This window comes from Lagopus muta, chromosome Z (genome assembly GCF_023343835.1).
Source record: "Lagopus muta isolate bLagMut1 chromosome Z, bLagMut1 primary, whole genome shotgun sequence".
Classification (NCBI taxonomy): domain Eukaryota; kingdom Metazoa; phylum Chordata; class Aves; order Galliformes; family Phasianidae; genus Lagopus; species Lagopus muta.
The window spans coordinates 57,250,953-57,271,877 of NC_064472.1; the positions used below are offsets into that span (position 1 = coordinate 57,250,953).

The 20,925-nt window shown below is 36.1% G+C and overlaps 1 protein-coding gene across 3 annotated transcripts in view; it reads left to right on the top strand.

Moving 5' to 3' along the window:
• The window catches only part of MCTP1 (multiple C2 and transmembrane domain containing 1), a 269,069-nt gene that overhangs the window by 73,466 nt on the left and 174,678 nt on the right, over positions 1 to 20,925 (top strand). The window contains exon 1 of one of the 3 annotated variants that reach the window (XM_048930526.1): positions 9,627 to 9,845. The exons of the other annotated variants lie outside the window; for them this stretch is intronic. The gene's annotated coding sequence lies outside the window, so the exon portion shown is untranslated. Of the gene's footprint in view, positions 1 to 9,626; positions 9,846 to 20,925 lie in introns of those variants that run through there. 3 annotated transcript variants of the gene reach the window in all.

The following is a 20,925-nucleotide window of genomic DNA, read 5'->3' on the forward strand; positions in this document are numbered from 1 at the left end:
GGAAATGACTATCTTAGCAAATCAAAGCTTTGCTCAGTCTGTTCAATTATTGAAACCTCTTGGGTCCAGTCTTTCCCTGGAGCTCATAATAAATTCTGCTCTGATTGTTTGAGAAAAATCATTATGGAAATGAAGAAAAAGCCTAACAGATAGCCATAGAGAAGATCTTGGAAAATAAAAAGTATGCAAGCTCATAGTATGAAAAGATGCTCATTCCCCTGTTTAAGCATAAGACGTGGCACAAAAAAAATACTTTTCATGATGCATTAGGTCTACATTTTGCACTTGACTTTTTCATGCTGAGAGTAACTATGTAGAACTTTGTTGAAAGGTGGTAATGGACAAAAGATTAAGCTTTCAGATCCTGGATCTCGGTAACAATAAATAAAGAATGCACATAGTCAGATTTCAAAAGCCTGTGAGGCACTAAAAGGTTTCTGAGAATACTTGCGGCCTGGCCTAATACCAGAAAGCAGAGTTTTGCATTTAGGCTACCTGTATAACAGTCTAGCATGTAGTACTAGACTAGTACTTAATATTAACGTCTCATTATTTATATTTTCTTGATGAAAGATTTACCAAATGTTCTTACATATGCACCTCCTCAGGCTGAGGAGCTGGATGTTAGAGATGAGCCTTTGGACATGAGATCCTAGGACTGCTTCTAAAAGTGGATGTCTCAGCTTTTTGAACAAGAGAAAAAATGACAGCCATTCCTATAATCCACATTCAGAGAAAAAGTGTCAACTATCATCTCCTTTACCCACATACAATATAGTATTATTTAAAATGACCTGCTGTGGTTGAAGTTACACTTATGCAGGGAGATTCTTGAATACAAAGGTTTTTACAGGTTGCCAAATTGATTGGGAGGAAATATCTTTATAAAGTATTTGTATTACTTCTTTTTAATTTTTTTTTTTACATCTTTCCTTTGCAGTGGCCATGTCACAGCTTCCATCCTCTTTACTGTGAATGTTGAAAAGAGTAAGAAAGGAAAGTCCTAAAGATTAACTGCAGCACTTTCATGGTGACCATGTTTTTGATGTATAGAGGAAGACTGCTTCGTGTAAAGGGCAAAGTAAGCATTTATAAAGTCAAGGGCTACAAAGGGTACTCTTACCTTAATGAAATACTGGTACTCAGGCGTTTGTTCAGTCACTTTGGGAAACACAGTCATTTTAAGTTTATAAGCAATTTGGTCAATAAGCATGGTGTTTTTTACAAATTTATCTACGTGAATCTGTACAGCTTCTCAAGAAAAACAACTTTTCTTGCTTTAGTGTGAATTCAAGCTATTTTAGTTCAACTTAGAGCTTCTTTTTTTCAGTAGGGCTCTTTTGTAGCAGAAGTGACCCCTGTCATGTTGCTCCATGAGCTTCCTTCTCTCTTAATTTTGTATTTTGACTTAACTAAGCATCTGTTGTAACACGTCAGTTCACATCTGAACTGTACATTCAGCAGTAATGTTTGTTATACTTAAAAAAAATAATTCCATCAGATAATGGAAGTTTAAGCTGGGTTATAAAGTGCTGATGCATTTCAAAATTAGAAGTTTTAAAATGGAGAATCAATATTACACTAGACTGTTTATAGACTAGAATTTCCATTTAGACGATAATTTATTATTTGAGTAAATGTAATGGTATTTCTAAATGTAACAATAAAGTCTAAGTGAGTGCCTTATTTAGGGTTTTATTCTTTACTGGGAGTTCCTATTCCATGAGGAATTCAACAATTCTTTATTGAGTATCTCCAGTTTTGTTTTTTTTTAGCGTAGCTGAGCTGAGAGATTTATTTGAAAGGTGATAGAATCAGAACTAGAACTTCGAAGTATGTACTTCCTAATAGAGAATGAGAAAGGACTTGATGTGAGTTTGTGTTGTTGAGTGCTATCGGTGCCTTCCACTTAACTTATTAAGGGCAAACTGACTTTCTTGGGTCTTCTTTAGGGCAAAATCCCATGACTTTTGCCAACAAGCAAAAACGTGTGGGTCTGTCAAATCTGACTGCAAAATGTTAAACAGCTCTTAAACTGTGGGAAGACAGTTGTAATTTCCCTACTATAGATGAAATTAGTATGAGGAACTGTGAGATATCAGGGTAAGCAAAAGAGGGAGAGATTGACTTAAGGTTAAAAGTATCAAATACATTTACATCAGAAGTATTCCAAATCAGAGTGCAGGGAAAATGAAGGGCCAGGGAGGGTGTGATGTCTTTAGAAATGCTGCCAGGTATTTCAACTTATAAAAGGTACCTTATCCATTTGTGTGAAGATGTGAAAAGAACATCAATTCCAGCTTGTATGTGAACTATGTAAGGGTAGGAGGGAAGGGGGAGAGAGAGGGAGAAAGGAATTGAAATAAATATTGTAGGCATTATCTTCCATCATGAATGTGCAATGAAACTGAATTCCCAATTGTGTATAAATAAATTTATTCTGTAGAAGATAAATAAGTAAGTAGAATTCCATTAGCTGTCATCACAACTTCTTTGGATCTAAGTTTTAAATGTGTCTTGTATTTGTATTTGTATTTGTATTTGTATTTGTATTTGTATTTGTATTCACCAGGACTTTTATTTTTCCTGTTGGTTTCCCTGGGAAAAGAGGAAAAAGAAGTGGTTTCAGTACTCTTCGGTGTTGGTTAAGATAGGACATGTTGACTGTTACTGCAGTGCATTTCTATGTGTTGATGTTGACACAGGCTATGTATTTTCAAGTTCAAGCAAAATTTTATTTTGCTTTTCAGCAGGAGGAGGCAGTTACTTTTTTCTTTTGTCTTCTGTTAACTGCATGCAGTTGAAGCTATCTGGAGATGTGAAAGGATTAGATTTAATGAAGAGGAGAGAAATCTTAAGTACTATTCTTTAATAAACTTGAGAGAGAAAATAACTGGCATTCAAGTTGATTATGTTTCAAATCCACATCCTAGAAAAATGATTTATCAAGTTGATAAAGCTTTTTAGAGTGAAATCTGAAACAAAATACAGTCTAAATCAAACAGGAAATAGTCCAAAAATAGAATTTTTCACCTTTATTTAAGAGCCAAAGTCAGCTTTGTACTAGACCTATTTACAACAGAATGGGGTAGGCCGACCAGAGCTGCTGCAGGAATAACTGCACAGATTTCAAAATCCAACAGTAAAACAAAGGAAATCTTTACAAAATTATGCAGACCCACAGCAAAAGCTCATGGTTTGTATAGCCTCCACTAAATACACTTCATTAATGCGTTTTTCAGTATGAGGGTGGTGATGACTGTAGGAGCTATCTGTGTCCCAACTACTGGTGAGCATTTTGATGCGTAAGTCTGTTCTAAAATGAAGCATTTTAGAATACGACATGGAGGAAGAAAATGCATTATCATGTTATTTTATCAAAGCAGTCACTAAATGACTAATGTACTTGGGAAATCACTGTGTTAAATAATGTAGTTTCTCACATTTTTACACATACAATTTGTATTATTGTACACATTTGTATGTGAAACATCTGTATGTGGTGAAGAGAATATCGAAACAAATATTTGAGTGGCTAAAATAGACAATTTACATCTGTTATTTCTTAATATCCATTTTTCCTAGACCAACTGCTACCTTTTCCTGTTTTTCCTTTTACTTTCTTTCTTGAAAACTGATGTATATTATACGATTCCTTAAGTTAATTTACTCTCAGTAATTACTTCATTGAAAAGCATATGAAGACTATAAACTTGAAGGGCCCAGAAAATGCGATACTGATCAGAGAATTCTTAAATGGCTCTCACCTCTTTGTCCTCAGACAAAATGCAGAGGTTTTTGCAGCATCACCAAGGTCCTGAGGCTGCCCAGAATGTCTTCATGGAATCAACTGGTCCAGTGTTCTCAGAGGACCTTGAGCCAGTTGGTTGGACTGTACAGGTTTTTAATGTTTTCAAGGATAGTCTCCATAGCCTGTTGGAGAAACATCTGGCAATTTTTGACCACCTTGATATTAAAAACCCTTCTTTCTTACATTCAAATAGAGTTTCCTGTATTTTGATTTGTGCCCATTGCCTCCTGCCTGGTCATGGGCATCGCAGAGAAGAGCCAGACTCTGTTATTGCGCATGCAACTGGACCTTGTGCTACTGTTCCACCATGCTTAGCCCCTCAGTCTGGCCAACCTTCAGTCAACCTCTCCATCTGATTAAATGGTCTGTATTTCACAAACTCGTCTATGAGGATAGTATGGGAGATGGTGCTGAAAGCCTTTTTAATGTGAAGATGAACGTCTGCTGCCCTCTCCTTATCCAACATGCCAGTCAGCTCCTTGTAGCAGGCTGCCAGGTACATTTGGATGTTGTCATTTAGAACATACTATTAACACGTTTACTTTTAGTTTTTAAAGAGGTGGGAAATGAAATGCTTTGGCAGAATAAATGTTTTCATTATCTAAGTGAGTAATACGATCCTCTAAAATTTTGTAGAAACAAAATAAATGCAGTTGAATAAATGCTCCTTCTGAAGGAGCTCCTTGGAAACAGACGTCTTTCTGTTTACAATTTAGTAGTCTCAGGTTGAAGCCCTGTGTAAAAGGTGAAAGGAGAACATACCTGTAAACAAAAGTCTGGCAGAAGGATTATAGTATCTTTTGCACAGCTTTGAATTCAGTGTATTTGGCACTTAGCTGGTAGATATTATTTTTCAGATTACTAAAGAGCGAGTGGCTGCCAGCTCCCCACTGAATCATAAGTAGTAGGTAAGCTAAAGCTGCTTGCCTATGTCAGTCCTGATGTCCTAAGGTATTTGTATATCATAGAGAATTAGACAACCGTTGAAAACTTGACATTGGTAAAAACAGTCAAAAGTTTAAATCTTTTGTACCTTTAAAGTTTAATCTTTAAAGGTTTATTGTCAGCTGGACCATTGTGTGGATTACTCTTTGTAGGTAAGTGAGCTTATTGCAGAGGTTCAGAGAAGCTGCGCTCTCTGCTTAACATGGTAGCACAGGGCAGTGCCAGCGTGCAGCAGGTTTTCCATCCCTTCCTCAGGTGTAGTTGTTCTAAATAATATCTGTATCTTATGTTTTTAAATACTGATGAACAGGCTCTCTTGCAGATCTGCCCCAGGCTACTCCTTTGCTGATGGCATACCGAGAGAAGTGTTTTTACTCTCTTGTTGCTGGTGATGTAACAATGCTAAGTCACTGTTTGGATACTTGTAAAGTTTAATTCCAGAAGTCTGTTTGATAGATGGGGTTTTTCCTAGGCAATCCCTGGATGAATTTAGGTATCTCTTACAGAATTGTTACTGTCCATCTCTAGAGAAATCCCTTCTGCAGGAGTTCTGTTATTGAAATTCTTGGGAGGAGAGTTCTGGTCCCTGGGTTTAATGTTTTTTTCCTGGCTTGCCTTCATCAGCCTTTGTTTGTATAATACACAGGCAAGTGTAAAAAGTGTGAAAAACCCAGTCTTGACATTCTGGAAGTTGCAGGCTCATGGAGACTGCATATTTTTTGGAGGTCCAAGTATGCTTGCAGTGAGCAGGCCCAGACAAATCACTGCCAAGAATAACTGGTTCCAGTTTTATTTCCAGCAGATACTAACAGACTGCTTAGTGTTACACAGGTATAAGGTTAATGGCATACACAGTGAGTAAAATTGGTAGTTACTTTACGTTGTTTTTGTTGGTTTATTTCAGAAGGGAACTTGGTATCTGAGGAATGTGTATTTGATTGCATTTGGAGGAATATTTAATTAATGTGGCTAGATGCAAGTAAGAAGAAATCTAGATAAAAAAATGCTGTTACTATGCAGAGGAAAACGCCCTGGGGCATTAGTCAAAGTATAGGGAAATTTATATTACTATTTGAATTGGCACAGATTATTCATAGGAGCTGCACCATAGTTTTGGTACTATTAACTGACTTAACTGATTAATGGCTTAACTGATTCATGGTTTTGGTTACTCCTCTGTTTCTCAGCTATAAATTTAAAGCCCCCAAAGAGTGAACAAAGGAAGATATATTCCATACCTGGGGCTGTGTAGCCTGAAAAACTGTTCTACTGCACACAAGCAACTCTTGCACAGTCAGGAGATGCTGAAATTGCTTGTAGGAGCTTAGGCATTCATAAGCAGTGTCAGTATTTGCATGCAATGAAATTAACAAAAAAATCATCATGTTCTAAACAGAGTTCTTCTTGCATTGAAAGAAGTACTTTGCTAGGCAGATCAGTATTGAGTGGGACATGTTTGTATCCTCCTAATTAGATGTTCTTACAGTGTTACATCTACAGTCTTTTCATCAGCAGAAAAAGATTTTCCCCTTAGCTCTTGTTAGTATTGGTACAATATCTCATTAGTTCTGCCTTAATTTAAAACCCTAAATGAGGAAGAAACATTAAAAATTTATGGATAGTGTTTTCCTTTTGAATGGTTCATTATGCACTTAAAAACTTGTCACTGATCATTATGCTGTAAAGTTTCTGAAGAAAAATGATGCTACCGTTTTCAGTATTAACTGAAATGTGCTCCACTTCTTCAGGTCAGTGTATGTCATGGTTTGTATGTTTAATAACAAAAAAACTGTCTCTTCATAAGCACACCCAGGGGTAGGTAGGCTAAAACATTATCGGTAATTACTACCTTTTACTGACTGAGTGGCACAAGGGCCACTCAGTAGCCCTTGAAAAACACTAGGGATTCAATTTGTCTATGTGTCTGTGGTGGGCATGGGAAGCAGAGTGTTCTCTGCTCCCTGTCATCTAACTGAAACTTATGGACTTCATTTAGAAAGTGATCTGTGTTTATTGACATATGAGCTTCAGCAGAAAACATACATCTTGAAAATGCTTTAGTCAGAGTCACAGGTCTATTGTCTGCTCTCTCATTTCTCATAGCAAATAGCTGTGAGATCTGCTTTTGAATAACAGACTTCTCATTCTCTCTTGTAGAATATCAAAAGCATCTTTTCAAAATGGTTGTTACTGTAACAATACAGCATGTGCTTTCAGAAACTAAGGAGAGGGGTACATTCAGAAATGATAAAAAATAAGAAAAAGAATTTATCACATAACTGTGGGAGATTTACACTGCTGTTTTATAGGCTATTCGGTATAAAACCTTTTTCTTCAAGCATTCATTTCAGCACAGAGAACAGTCAACACTCATTTACTTCTCCTCTCTGGTGCTTATTGGTGGCTTTGGAAGAAGACATGCAGCTGGGAGATGGCTGGCTGTCAGGGGTGATGACTTGGCTAGAGGAGAGAGTCGGGAGGCATCAGGCAGGAAAGAGATACTTGGGAATAGATCACCAGAGCCACCAGTTCAGGTAGGAAATTTAGTGATCTCTGTCTGCCTGTTTAATCCACAGCTCAGAGGATCGCAGGGCTGGGTCCCCATCAGTGGCATTTCAACTTGTTTTTTGTGTTCTTGAGTAACAACAAAGTGCTTTCTTTTATCATCATGAGTCATGAGCTCTTATCATCATATGATGGCTCTTTGATAATCTTTGAAGCCACATCTGCGCATAGCTCTTCCCAGGTGGATTTTGACTGTATATTAGAACCTGTCTGTTAGTATTTGTTAATTTGCAGTAGATGGGACTTATGGCTTTGAAGGCAGTCAGCAGTGATAGATGACACAGTTTGAATAAATGTACAGCTTGAAATTTCTTCTTGCTTTTTGTAGGCTTTGGTTTTCTGTTGTTTGTTTTTCTTCTATGTAAATAAGTGAGATTCTTTGGAAATTGAAGTTAAATGAGAACAACAACATATGTGCTGCTTTAAAATGAGTTCATTGCTCTCTGGAGAGGCAACCAAGGATGTGACAAATGTTAGTCTTCTTTTTGTGGAGGCTCTAGCAGTGGTATCTAAGTACTTGATCCAGTGGTCAAAAATGGAGAATGGAGGGGTTAAATGAAATGGGTTAGGGCATGTGCAGATATCTGAAGCCACACCAATTTTTATTTTAACAACAAAAGTGAAATAGATCTTGTAGCAGAAAAAGAGGATATTTTAATTTGCTTTAAGCTATTCTCCTAACTTGCTTCTCTATGCTGATAGTCAGGCCAGGAGCGTTATATATGTGAATAGTGATGTGCCATATGCCATGTGTCACATACACCATCTTTCTTCATGCCACAGGAATGATGACTTCTTGAAGTTTCCATCATCCATTGCCTACGATTTCTATTATTTCAGCATATCACATCTCATCCAAGACTATCAGAACCTGCAGTTAGTCTAATTCCTTGAATAAGTGATTTGAGTGTTTACTCTTTTTAATTTAAAAGTGATTTTTATATGCCAAGAGAAGCGGTTAATTGTGGAATGGAATGTGAAATGATAAACTAAGCTAAAGGTAAGAAGATGGTGAATGTTCTGATGAACTGTAGCATACAAGTTAGCTACTATGAGGCTGATGTGAAATGATTCCAACAATCCTTTTTCTCCCTTGTAGCAAGTTCCTGTTCAGGAACAATTTGGAATTTTTAATCGAATCAGTTACTTCAGTGTTCCTCTCCCATCTACAGCTTCCTGAGGGGAGCAATGATTTGTATATTTGGCTGCACCCTGATATGTATTATCTAGCTATCCATTAAGTTTAAAACTCATTGTACAAAGTCATACCACTGTATTTAGGTCTAGACTGACATATTCCTGAGTACGCTGTACCAATCTGAGGGGGGGGCATCAAGCAGCTTCTCTCTGAAATGAAGAGGCTTAGGAAGAGACAATACACAATTTCAAATTGTGCAAATTTCTCTGCTGCTGTGTTTAATGATGTAGAAGAGCCGGTGCCTAAAAAACTGAGATCATTTAGGCCTGGAGCAGTTTGATATAGAGGGATGTTAAATCCATAGAACTGACAACAAAATGTGGAAAAAGCATGGTAGTTTTAAGGAGAGTAATTTGCACAAGATTCCAGCTAAATTAAACCAGGATTTTCTTAAGAGGGTGAAGATTGAAGAACTAAGTTAAATGAAATTCCAGGTGTGGATAAGACTGGATAAACCTTTAACACCATACAAATAAAGATGTATATCTGGTCATGAAAAGCTTTTACTTACCTCCTTAAGACTGAAGTTATATTGAAATTCACTTGAATAAAATCTGCGTTGTTTTCATCTATTCCTTCTTGTCTTCACTGCTTCTTTTTGAGCTTTTAATATCTCTGTAATGGACAAGAAGAACTTTTTTTTTTGAAAGTTTTCTAAGACAATAGCAGGTGGTAACTGAATATTACTTTTAGATCTGTTAAATTATTTCTGAAATACCTTCAAAACTAATATATTAGGATATACTTCAGAAACACACTAAATACACATTAGTATGTATTTTCTTTCATTTTCATAAAGTACTTGTGTTTGTTTAGTAAAACAAAGTGTTTGTTTAGTTAAATGAACTGTTTCTCCATACAAGTTATTAATGGAGAATATCAGTGTAGGAGTTATCTAGGATTTAGTGTTCAGGAGTTGAACTTTCATATGTGGTTCATGCAGTGTTTAATAAATAAATGACAGCACCCTTTGTTTTACACCTTCCTCTGCATTGGGCGCAGAGGGAGGAAGCAGTTTCCAGTGTTTGAAGATGTGCAGATAGTTGAGTCATTTCCTCTGAATAAGTGTTGAAACATATTCACGTATCAAGTCTCGTCTCACTTTCACTCTGAGTAGCTGCAGTTCACAGCGGTAGTCAAGTGATATTTGCACAGAGCTGTTGCTACCAGCTGAAGGTGAACAGTATTACTGAGCAGTTGTCAGCTCGCAAAGCTAATTCAGCTTCACAAGTATCTTTGTGAAGCAAAGGATTTTCAGCTCATTCTTACAGTAGCATTCTGGATAGGGCGAAACCTGCAGGAACTTTTCATTTTGGACCTGATAAGGTAGGAATTTAGTTTCTTTATAAAGTATGACATTCTAATGCATAATGATGTATGTGCATCCTGTTAAAATGCAGATAATTTACAGCTCTTTTTTGAAATTAAATATTTGCTTTTTATGGAAACAGCATGCTCAAAGTTACTAATGCAGAGTGAAGAAAACTGGTTCTTCCTTTCAGAATATCACATGGATGGAAGCATAGTCTCTTACAGGTGATGTGAGATGTAAGAGGTGATGTTCAGGACTAATGTTTACAGTCATATAGAATGGAGGAGGAAAGCAGTACTGAAATCACACTGTTGCTTTTCCTCTTTAGTTACTCTCAGATACCTGTCTTGTAATACATAGCATGTGGATTTTATGGCTGTAATGCACACCATCATTCTTCAGTGACAACTGAAAATATCAAAATATCCAGGCAAGTCATGTTTAATTAAAACTAGTTTTGATTGTGAAATTGGAATCTTTATTTTTAAAATGTTTGTTTTTCTATTTGTATATAGTAAACTAGTGTTACAGTGATCTTTTAGCTATGAATACAAGCACTAAGGAAGTTTCTCTGTATCTGCTTAGTGTTGTTTTAATGATAGCTGTAGAATCACTTGTTTTAAAATCAATTCAGAGTAATTTAAACTGTACTCTGAAAACATTCATATTTCACAAAATTTAAAACATAAACTTGGCACATAATACTTCTGAATAACCTGAGGTATTTAGTGTGTGCATATTTAAGTATAAAAACAATAATTGTTAATAACATGGAAAATTAAATTAGAGATATTTTAGTATGGTTTTCTGTTATGAAAATGTGGACAGTCTGTTTTTTAATATAATGACTGAAGGTAATTTTCTCGTAGGGAATGAGGAATCTGGCATATTACCTTCAGGCATTTCTCCTTTTGAAAAGGAGATAGCTAATTGTTCACAGATTCTTCTTCTGATGTGGCTTTGATACCTGTCTTTATTTCCCTGTTGAGTTATCCTTCCTTGGCTGTGTTTGACATAATTTGCTGTGTAATTCTGCACTCTTCAGGCAAGTGAGAAGATTTTTGTGCTTGATATGGCAGCTTTCTTTCTCTAGAGATGATAGAAATGCTAGCTCTCAGAAATCAGATTGGTACTGCTTTTGCCTAAAACTTAGTCTCAGGGAAAAAAAAGAATATGAAAAGCTAAAAAATGGAATGCCTACATGATTTTTACGGTTTATAAAATGATCATTTTAGGAATGTAAGCTTCTTTGGAATGAGAGAGTACGTGACTTTGATTTGTGTATTTCCAGTATACTTTTTACCCTTTTTTATTTCCCCCATTCACGTTCTTTGTGAATCATGTGTTCCTGAGTGCAAATGTATGTATTCTTGCAGAAATGTACTCAGCCCATGTAACATAAATAATCTTCTCAAAACCAAAATAGGTCCGGAGTACTCAAACTCCTGGTTTGTCCTGGGAACTGAGTAATTCTGCACGGATAAAAGTAAAATATAATTTGATTCATGATGCTTTTCATTTCTTCTGTTTAAACAAATTATTTCATTTCTGAAGGTTATAATTTTGGAATTTTTGAAAAAGGAAAATAAGCTTCAAGATTTTTTTGAAATAATTTAATAGCAAACTTTCTCGTGATTCAAACGCATTGAATTGGCTAGATATAGAGTGGTTGTGAATGTGGCTAGTGAATTTCACAGTGAATTTAATCACTGCTCTTGGAAAATCTTTGGCTTCATTGTTCAGAAAAGAAAAAAAAAAAGGTTGCTGGTAAATGGATTGTGTGTGGTCTGCATAGAAGGTTTCATGAGAGATAGTGAATATCCTAAAGCTATAGATTTCTGAACAAATAACAAGACTATGAAGTCTATTTTGTATTAAGAGAAACTTATTTTTTTTTTTCCTGTTATTTACTAGTTACGTTGTTTGGTTGGTTTGTTGTATGTAACTGATAATGTCAGCATTTCCACAGTAACTATTCTATCAACTAGATTAAGAGACAATAAGCTTTTAGAATTTCTTTAAGTCTTTTTCTTAAACAGCTTTTTTTCAGGTATTAATTGATGCTTTTTTATTATTTTTAATTAGAATTGAAGGCATATCACATGCTTACTCATGAAGCAAGCTTATGTTTATATACTGATTTATAACATGTATAACTATACCTCTGAGAATAATAGATTGCTTTACAGAAAGCGAAAAAGACTGAAGTGGGCAAGGGGAAGGGCTTAATTTAAAACGTCCATGAGCAGTGCAGCATAAATGCATGGCACAGATATGCTCGGTGGCAGTGTTTATGCACAATTTGGACATACTCTGCTGCTACCAGGCAGAGGATGGCAGCTCCAAATATCAGCCATACCACTGCTTTACTAGAGGGTCCCTGGCCAGGGGACCTTGAGTGCAGCCCTCCAGAGGTGTCCTCACTAGTACTGACCAGAATAGAGACAAGCATCAGGTAACCTCCTAAAACTAAAAAGTCTGGTGAAACTTTGGAACATCCATAAGTGGTCATGAAAATCTGCTTTTAATTAACTTTTTATGGGGTTTTTGCTTACACTTGAAATAGATACTAACATTTTGCTCTCTAATCAATTTATCATGTTCCTGCATACATATGTTTTTAAATTAGCTTTCAGTTGTAGGCAATTTTTTCTGTAAATGGCTGGGAGAAATTTTTTTAAGCGAAGTCTGAGGCCATTAATCAGCTCCAAGCTCCTGTGGGATAAAATAGTATGCTGGTAACTTTATTCTCAGGAAAGCAAAATACTCCCATATTACAATTTGCTTTGGAAATTCTTGCATACTATTTGTGATTTAGAAATTAATAAATAAGTATTATTTCTTCTAGTATTACCTCCAAAACTATAAGCAAACCTTTCTCTTTTGTGATTCTAGGCTTTGCTTATAAACAGTCTTCACTCAGCTTCCCTGTAAAATGAAAATGCATGAAGGGGCAGGGCAAGGAATGAGATTAGGGAGAAGAATGCTGCAACAAATTTCATCTGACTGTTGAGCAAATTGCCCATAGTTTCAATATAATTACCATTCTGTTTTAACAACACTCTTTGAATGTGTTAACCCAGGTGGAAGAACCACAGAGATTCACAAGTGGTGAGTTCACATGAAGTATATCAGTAATAGTGCAAAGGAAGCATCTCCCCCGGGAGTCCACTTAAATTTTAGACAGCTCTAATTACCTGGCTTTATCCATAGGATTTCTAGAAAGCTGTCTGCTTGTGGAAGGAATCAATTCTTCTTACTCTGCTGTGTGGGCACATGCCAGCCCACTTGGAGTGAAGAGCTTTCTGGCCAGTGATGATGAATGAGGCACAGCATACAGTGATGATGTTACATGAATAGAAATAAGTCCCTGTGAATGCCAGTTCCATCTTCAGCTATTGCTTTAGCAGAGTGCTGCTTTATTCCAAGTCCCTGACATTGTTTGTCCTTATAAATTTTGTTAACTGGAAGTTGATTTGCATTTTTTTTCCCTATTTCTATTTTACCTTGTTTTGGAACTGGAAGTACATTGCTCACTGTAAACTACATGACAGAAGATGCTGTTCTGATTTACATGACTGCCTGTCTTTCCAATGTCTAAGAAACAACCTGGGATTAAACGCTTGGGCAGCAGATACCTGTGAGTTGTCTAACCAGGAGAAGAGCAGCCATGGCTGTAAAGAAGAGCTGTCTTTGTCTCCATTTCCTGAGGCACAGTGCTGTGTTCCTTAACCTGAGGCTGGGACCTCTCCATTCTATAAGGTGTAGCCTCGCAGCATCTGTGTTATTTTATCTGGACTGTATAATCTTGTAATGTTCGTGTATCAAACAAAGATGAGGAAAGTTTAGATGATGTAGACAGCAAACATTGAAAGGAATGGAATGTGTGCCTGTCATTGGTTCTGAGAGGGTGGGACAAGATCACTTGTGGTGGTCTTCTGTCAGCCATGTCAGTCTAGGTCACCAGAACTGCCCTGGTGGCACTTGGCTATGTTACTAAACTTGAGTCCACTCAGCTAATGGGAATTCCTATACGTTCATTCTCTGCTTTCCCATTTGTACAAATGTTGGTTTTATGGGCACTTTGAACTTGCTTCCAGAAATTTATCAGTTACTCTACTAAAACTCTTTATTTTACTCAAATTTGCCTTTGGAAAAGTGTGTGCATGGTGATTTTTGTGTTAACAGCGTTACTTGCAGTATGGAAATTACAAGGTGGTTTTACTTTGTTTTGTTTGTCTTCTGAAAAATGACAGTTTATTAGTTCTATTCTATCTTAGAGTTTCTTAAAATGTGATTGTAATTCAAATATGCTTCCTTGTAACTGATGTCAATTAAGAATATTCCCACACTTTTAAAGATTTAAGACTCCTTCAGCATCTCAGTAAGAACAGAGCAGACTAATGAATCAGATCTGTATCTCTTTATAATAGAAAGGCAATCATCCTTCTGAAGAGTCAACTATGATCTTCCCCTGTAGGAAGTTTAGGGGCTAAATCAGCTAATAACTCAGATTTTGTCATCCATCTCCAGAGTACAAATCTGGAGTAGACTATCTGATGCAACCGGACGAAATTTAAGTATCTTCCATGACTAATAACAGAGAGTGGCTATGCTGCCTTATACACCCAGTGCTTCATCAGTTAGCTGGCGGAATTTCTACTTCAATGATACCTGCATTTAATTTAATTTTCATTGTCTCTTTGTTATTTATTTACATAGAATATTTATTTTTTTTCTGCATCTGGGGTTTTTCTTCTCATTCTGATACTTGCCAGAGACACACACTGACTAACAGTGACTGGAAAACACTTTTTCATCTTATCTGGCTATTTGGTATACTGTTTCCTATGCAAATATATACTATATAGAAAGTTTGTTGTCTACAGTGAACATTGGTGCTCATGATGGAACAGTTTTTACTTAGGAAATCTGCAAGACATTGGTGGGGTTTATCTTCTGTTTATTCTTCTGTTAGCAAAGGTATTTTTCCCTGTCATTTGATAAATCAGTTCAAGATTCAAGTGTCTTCATGAGGGTATTGGTACTGTGCAGTCCCAATACTGACAGAACTTCAAGATCTTTCTGACAAATTCTGAGCAGGTTACTTTCTCACTTTTTCCATTTTATGTCAGCTGATGGTGAACATATTTCAGAGTCAAGTCACTGAAAGGTAGGCTTGATTTTTTTGCCTTAGATATATATCAGGCAGTGGTGGGATTTATTATGATGGGATGAAGCTTCCTTTTTTTCCATTCAAAAAGGATCACTAATACTTTTCCTTGTAAACTCTATTCTACCCCACAGCTAATTTCTGATTAGGACTGTGTTAAGGAACAGTAGAACTCTAAGAGTAGCTCTGGTAATAACTTCTTTTCTTGTCACCTTACTGTCTGCCCAGGTACCAGCCTCCAGCTACTTTTCTGGGCTACAAAATTGCTGCCTGTTTTCTACAAAAGATAAATAGGTTGCTCTGAAAGTAATACCTCCTATTTATTTCCATGGAAACTACAACAGGTACAAAGAGCACAATAACACTATTTGATAGAGCAAATTCTCAGCCTCACTGTGCTCTGTTTGGTCTGTGTGAACATTCAGTGAGTGTTGATGAATGTCAGTGGATACTACTTTTTCCACATGGAGGAATTCACTGACACCCATTTGCCTCACCCATGCTTCTGTGTCAGACACTATTCTGTCAGTCTATCCTTCTGTTGCCATTGGTTGCACAACAACAGCATGTAATGGGATATTGGTGGGAAGGTTCAACCTCTATTGTCATACCACCAACATCCACCTCTGACTCTGTGGGTAACAGAATAAAATAGAAGGTATTAATTTTGGAGCAGCCTACCTACATTTCTAAATCAAAAACTAGAGTTTTTCCTTGAGCACATCCTGTTGTGCACTATTATTTTGAAGATAAATTAAAAGGAATACCTTAGCTATTGTGATGATCTGAAGTTATAATTAGATGGTAAATCAGAAATGTATTGATTTGTCTAGCACATATATTGAATTTATTCCTCATTTCCTCTGTGATTTTATTCAAAATGGAATTACACAACACATCCTTAAATTCAGCTGCCAGTTTCTCTTGAAAAGGCACTCATAAGTAAGTGAGGCTTTCGTCCCATGGTCAAGGGGACCATACAGCTGCTGGTGAGGGCAAAGTGGTTTCTTTACATCAACAACTACTAGGAAAGCTGTTGGGTAGGAGCCTACTCTGGATGTGCTATTTCTTAGTTTAATGAAAAAGCATCATATGTGCTAAAAGAAGTGGCTCCACCACAAACTGAGAAATTGTAACAAATCACTTTGTTTGGAGTGTAAAATCTAAGTATTAAATGGACAGAATTTCTAGCAAAAGCAAGCTTTGCTGAGATCAGTGTACAGGATGTCTGGGAAAAAATAAGTGATTATAAAACACTGATATATCTTTATCTATGCCTTTGATCAAACCTCAGGTACAAACTCATAACTCAGCGGTTGAAATACCTAATGTAGTAGTTCTAAGGTTTTCTGTAACAGAATTGTGTGTAAGTAGCGTATTAAAAACCTTTGAATTTATCAAAGCAGTACCAAAGAAAAACAAAGTAGCAAAATTTATTTGGAATTTCTAAAAAACCCTCTTTGTGAACCCATTACGAGGAAGCTGAGACGATATACTCCGACAGATCACGAGGATTAGGAGTTGGAAAATGCTAAAAAAAAAATAAAAAAAGAAGTAAGTGGAAACACTTCCTCAGTTCTTGAAAAGTTTGTATTCTGAAGCCCTGTGCTTACAATTTATTCTATCAAGGTAAACTACTGTGTTGGTAAGAAATAGATAACCCTCTAGTAATTTGGGATGAATACTGAAGTTTCTTTTCACAAAATGGAGTCTGGACAGAAACTTTAGATCTTTTTGATACAACTAAGGAGGATAAAAACACTGTAGGATGTTAGGCAGGGCATATGGATCAGGATGAAATCTGACCAACAGGAAGTAAGTTGTGGCTGCTTTATTCAAGCACAAACTCATGGTTTTGGTGAAGGCCGTTTTTATTTTCTACTCACTTTATTATCTCAGTCTCTGTAAGTGATCTGCAGAAGTAAAATTTACAGTAGACTTGAATGAATAAAAGGTAGCAAACTGAGCAAGCAAAACGTGAAGATTGATGAAAGAAGGGACAATTCAGTCGGATCTCTTCTGATTATGAATATCACTGTGTGGTTTCCTCTGCTGCTAGACAGGACTGCTGCTTCTGAAACATGTGATTTGAAATGTACTTCTAAGTACAAAGCTTTCCAAATAATATGCTTACATCTTCTGCTGTTATTTGTGCATCTATTTATTACATTTTCAGAAGGAAATCTTCAAGCTGTTCAAACTAATCACTTTTATTGTATTTGAAAATAACTGAAAGCAGATGCTCACTTTCAGTATCAAAGAGCAAGAATAGTACAGATGTCAGAAAAAATATTCCACTTATTCTGCAAAGATATAAATGTTTAGTACTGTTTTGTGTTTTGTTTTTTGTTTCTTTTTGTTTGTTTGTTTTAATTCTGAAGGATTATTTTTAAACAACAGATTAAATAGCTCTTTCACGTGTATCCAGAAAGCTCAGGAAAGAGGAGGCTGAACGTTTTGCACACTTCTCTCTGTTAACCACAGTATTTCCTGATGATGTAAACTATTCGCATACAGAAAATACTGACACATATCAACGTGTGTGTGCATGTATATGTGTGTGTATTAATGCTCAGATAAAGAATGTCTTCATTCTGCGGAAATAATCTCAAATTTATTGTTCTCCATTATCTATGCATTTCAGACTAGCACATATGTGCTGCTGCCCTAAGCTCATGAATAGCTCAAATGCAAAATCTTTCATAGGTCATCATACATTTTATCCAATTTTAAATCTTCTCAGGCACAGCTCAGGCTTTTCACATGTGCTGTAAATAACAGCAGTATTTTTCTGTAGATATGAGTATGACAAACTAAAAAAGTAGCCAGTCCTGTCTGAAGCATGTATGTTAATCAAAACCCACATTACTAGCATATACGAGATTCTATCAGTTTCTGTACACTTCTGATTTAAAATCACAGTATGTCCTTTCATTTTGGAATTGAAATAAGTTGAAATTTTAATCCAGCCTCATTATTGAGGAAGTAGATTGAATGAGATGAAACAGTGTGTGTAGCTTTTTTCTCTTTCACATTCCTCAGTTGCTGTTTGTTGCTATCAGTTGGAACACTAGAATAAAAACTGTTGCTTAGGTATGATGAACGAGGTATGATGATGAACATAAGAAGTCTAAAGCAGGCAAATATTTTCAGGAATATTGAAAATTGCTTATAACTTCATTTTCATAACTTTTGAAGCACAATTAGTTCTCATTAATTGCCTAAATTGACAGGTATTTGGATATTCAGAAGTTTAAAATTTCTTTACTTTACAAGCAGATGTTTTATTTATAGGGATGTACTAGATTTGGGCTCCTTCTGAAAGGAGATGCTGGGGTATATTACAGCTGTAGTTTTTCTTTTTTAATACTTGTTTTATATTTTAGTTTTGGCGCTAAACAAAAAGAAAAACAAATCAAATTTTAAGATCTGTTCCTCTGAAGTGCTACTCTGTTTCTTCAGTGGAGAGTTCCTTAAATCTCTTATAACCTCTGAATATCTGGAGTTAAGTCTTGCTAATTTACAGATTTAGATTGCAGGAGCACTATTAATTTACTGGGTTTGCGTAGGTGGTTAATCATTACTAATAATTCTGAAGAAGAATGTCAGTATTTATGGTGACAGAAAAAGGCAATGCATGGTTTGCAGTGGCAGAGATGGTAGTAATCTCTAGGCTGTCAGCTGGGGACACCTGAATGTATTAACCTAAAAATTAGTGTTGTGCTTTATGCTGTTAAATGGTAATGTGACTTCAGAAGATATACTCCTAACTTTGATAATGCCATAGAGATGATAATCAGATTCGCTGTGCTTTTTGGTCTGGTGTTTTTAATAAGCTGTGAAAAATGATATGGTGCAGGAATGGTGGCAATTTTAGCCCATCAAAGCAGCATCATTCTGTTTATACATTGAGGTGCAATACTTCATACATGGGTAGTAATGTATTTACCACAATATAAGATGGCTTTTCCTTTCCCTAGTGGTGCAGCTATCAACATGTAACTAGTTGCAGTTCTTTTACATGCTTAACATGTGCTCATCTGTTTAAAAAAATATATTGATCTGGTTGTTAGACTGCTGCATCTACAAACAGAGAAATAGGAAAACAGATACTCAATGAAGGAGTGCCACTCACAGGAGTTATTAAAGTGTGGCCAAGTGTAAGCTGTGTATTCAGTCCAGCTTGTATAAATGATGTGTACACCAGGTATGTTACAACATCATTTGACATGCTCTAAGTCAGAAGTGAGTTGTAGCTGCAGATTTATTCTTTTTATGTGTTGATTCTTACCATGTTGAAAATCTTACCATGGATGTCATGTTTCACTGAAAGTGAAAGCAGATTATGGTGTTACTGAAACTGTTCAGTAAAAAAACTACCCAGGGGAGCCTTGTATGCTATCTATTAAATGAAGAGCACAATTGATAAACTGTGTAGTCATTGAGAACTTTGTCTCAGCCTTTCCACATGGAGAGTTTGCAGGATGGCGGGGGTCTTTACCATCAGTATCAAAATTCTGTCTACAAGTTTGCCTACACTGTGAAATCAGAAATTTCCTTTAAAACAATTTAATTTGGATTTTATGGGCAATTCTGGGACTCTGATAATTAAGTCATAATTTAGCTAGAAAGAATATTCTAAAGTAAGATGATAACAGACAGCTATTAAAAATGAATTCAGTTGTATCAAGGCATTCCATCTCACAGAAGATTTACTTATGTGAAACAGAAGTTAATTGCCTCTTTGTCTGGAATCTCAACGTTTTTCTCAAAGATTTAATAAATAATAAAAGCATTTTCAACACCTTGTTGCATTTAGAAACTAAAAGTTAAGACTTGTTCATACCTTGTCAGGCTTCATGTCATCATCCATTAATATACAGCTCACAGTTGTTGTGGGTCACAACAACTTTATTAATCTTTTTATGGCTACAAAGAACCTACTTCCTTGATCTCAGTACATGCAGTGCGGAAGTTAAGAAAATTTGGTTTAGAAACTCATGTTTGGGATAATTGTAGGATTTGATACGTTTCCAAATGTCTTGTTGAAACATTTTTAATCTTAAGTTCATTAGAGCAGAATGCACAAAAGTAGTCCTTTATGTTTTACTAGTTGCCACTTTAATGGTTAAATTTTGAAATGTTGTGAAAAAATGATTCATTGAAGGCTTGATTTATTATGGCAACCTCAACTTTTACTTACATAATTCAAATGTTGTTTGTCTAATGTGAGAAGACTGGCTTGACTTCTTAATACTTACTTGTTTTCTTTTTCATTTTTATTTCATTCAGCTCTTTATGTCCTGCAGTATTATTACACTGCTTATCTAATCATTTCTGGTCTGCTTGACACCAAAAAAAATAAAATTAAAAAAAAGGCATAGGAAAGGAGTGAAAAAGATAGAAGTGAGGAAATGTTAATGTTGATTTTAACACGGGGCTTGTGTTATAACAAAGAACATAAAAAGGGAAGAGGGACAAAGGGACTCCCTAAGGAAGATTGGAAGAAGAGGTTATTAATATTGGAAAACATTGCAGTTCTTCTTTTGTACCTGCAAGTTCTTGCAGACAGACAAGAAAGTGGAGTGATAATATTAGTGATGGTGATTTACTTTGGAGCTGAGTTTTTATCTTACATAACACTCTGATAAACACCAGTGCCAGGATGAGACTGAGTGCCAGACTAGTATGCATTTTTTCCTTATTTCTGTCCTTGTTAGAGGCTAAGCATTGCAGAGGAGTGCAGAGGAAGGTAAAGAGCAAGACTTGAGGCCTGCTGCTCTGCGACTCAGGCCCATGCTTCTCCTGCCCTGTTGCTTGGGCCCCTTGTGGTTCACAGTCTCTCCAGCTGCACGCTTCTTCCTTCTTGGAAGAACTGACTGTAACTCTTTAGCCTACTGATTATTGTGACAGGCAGGACT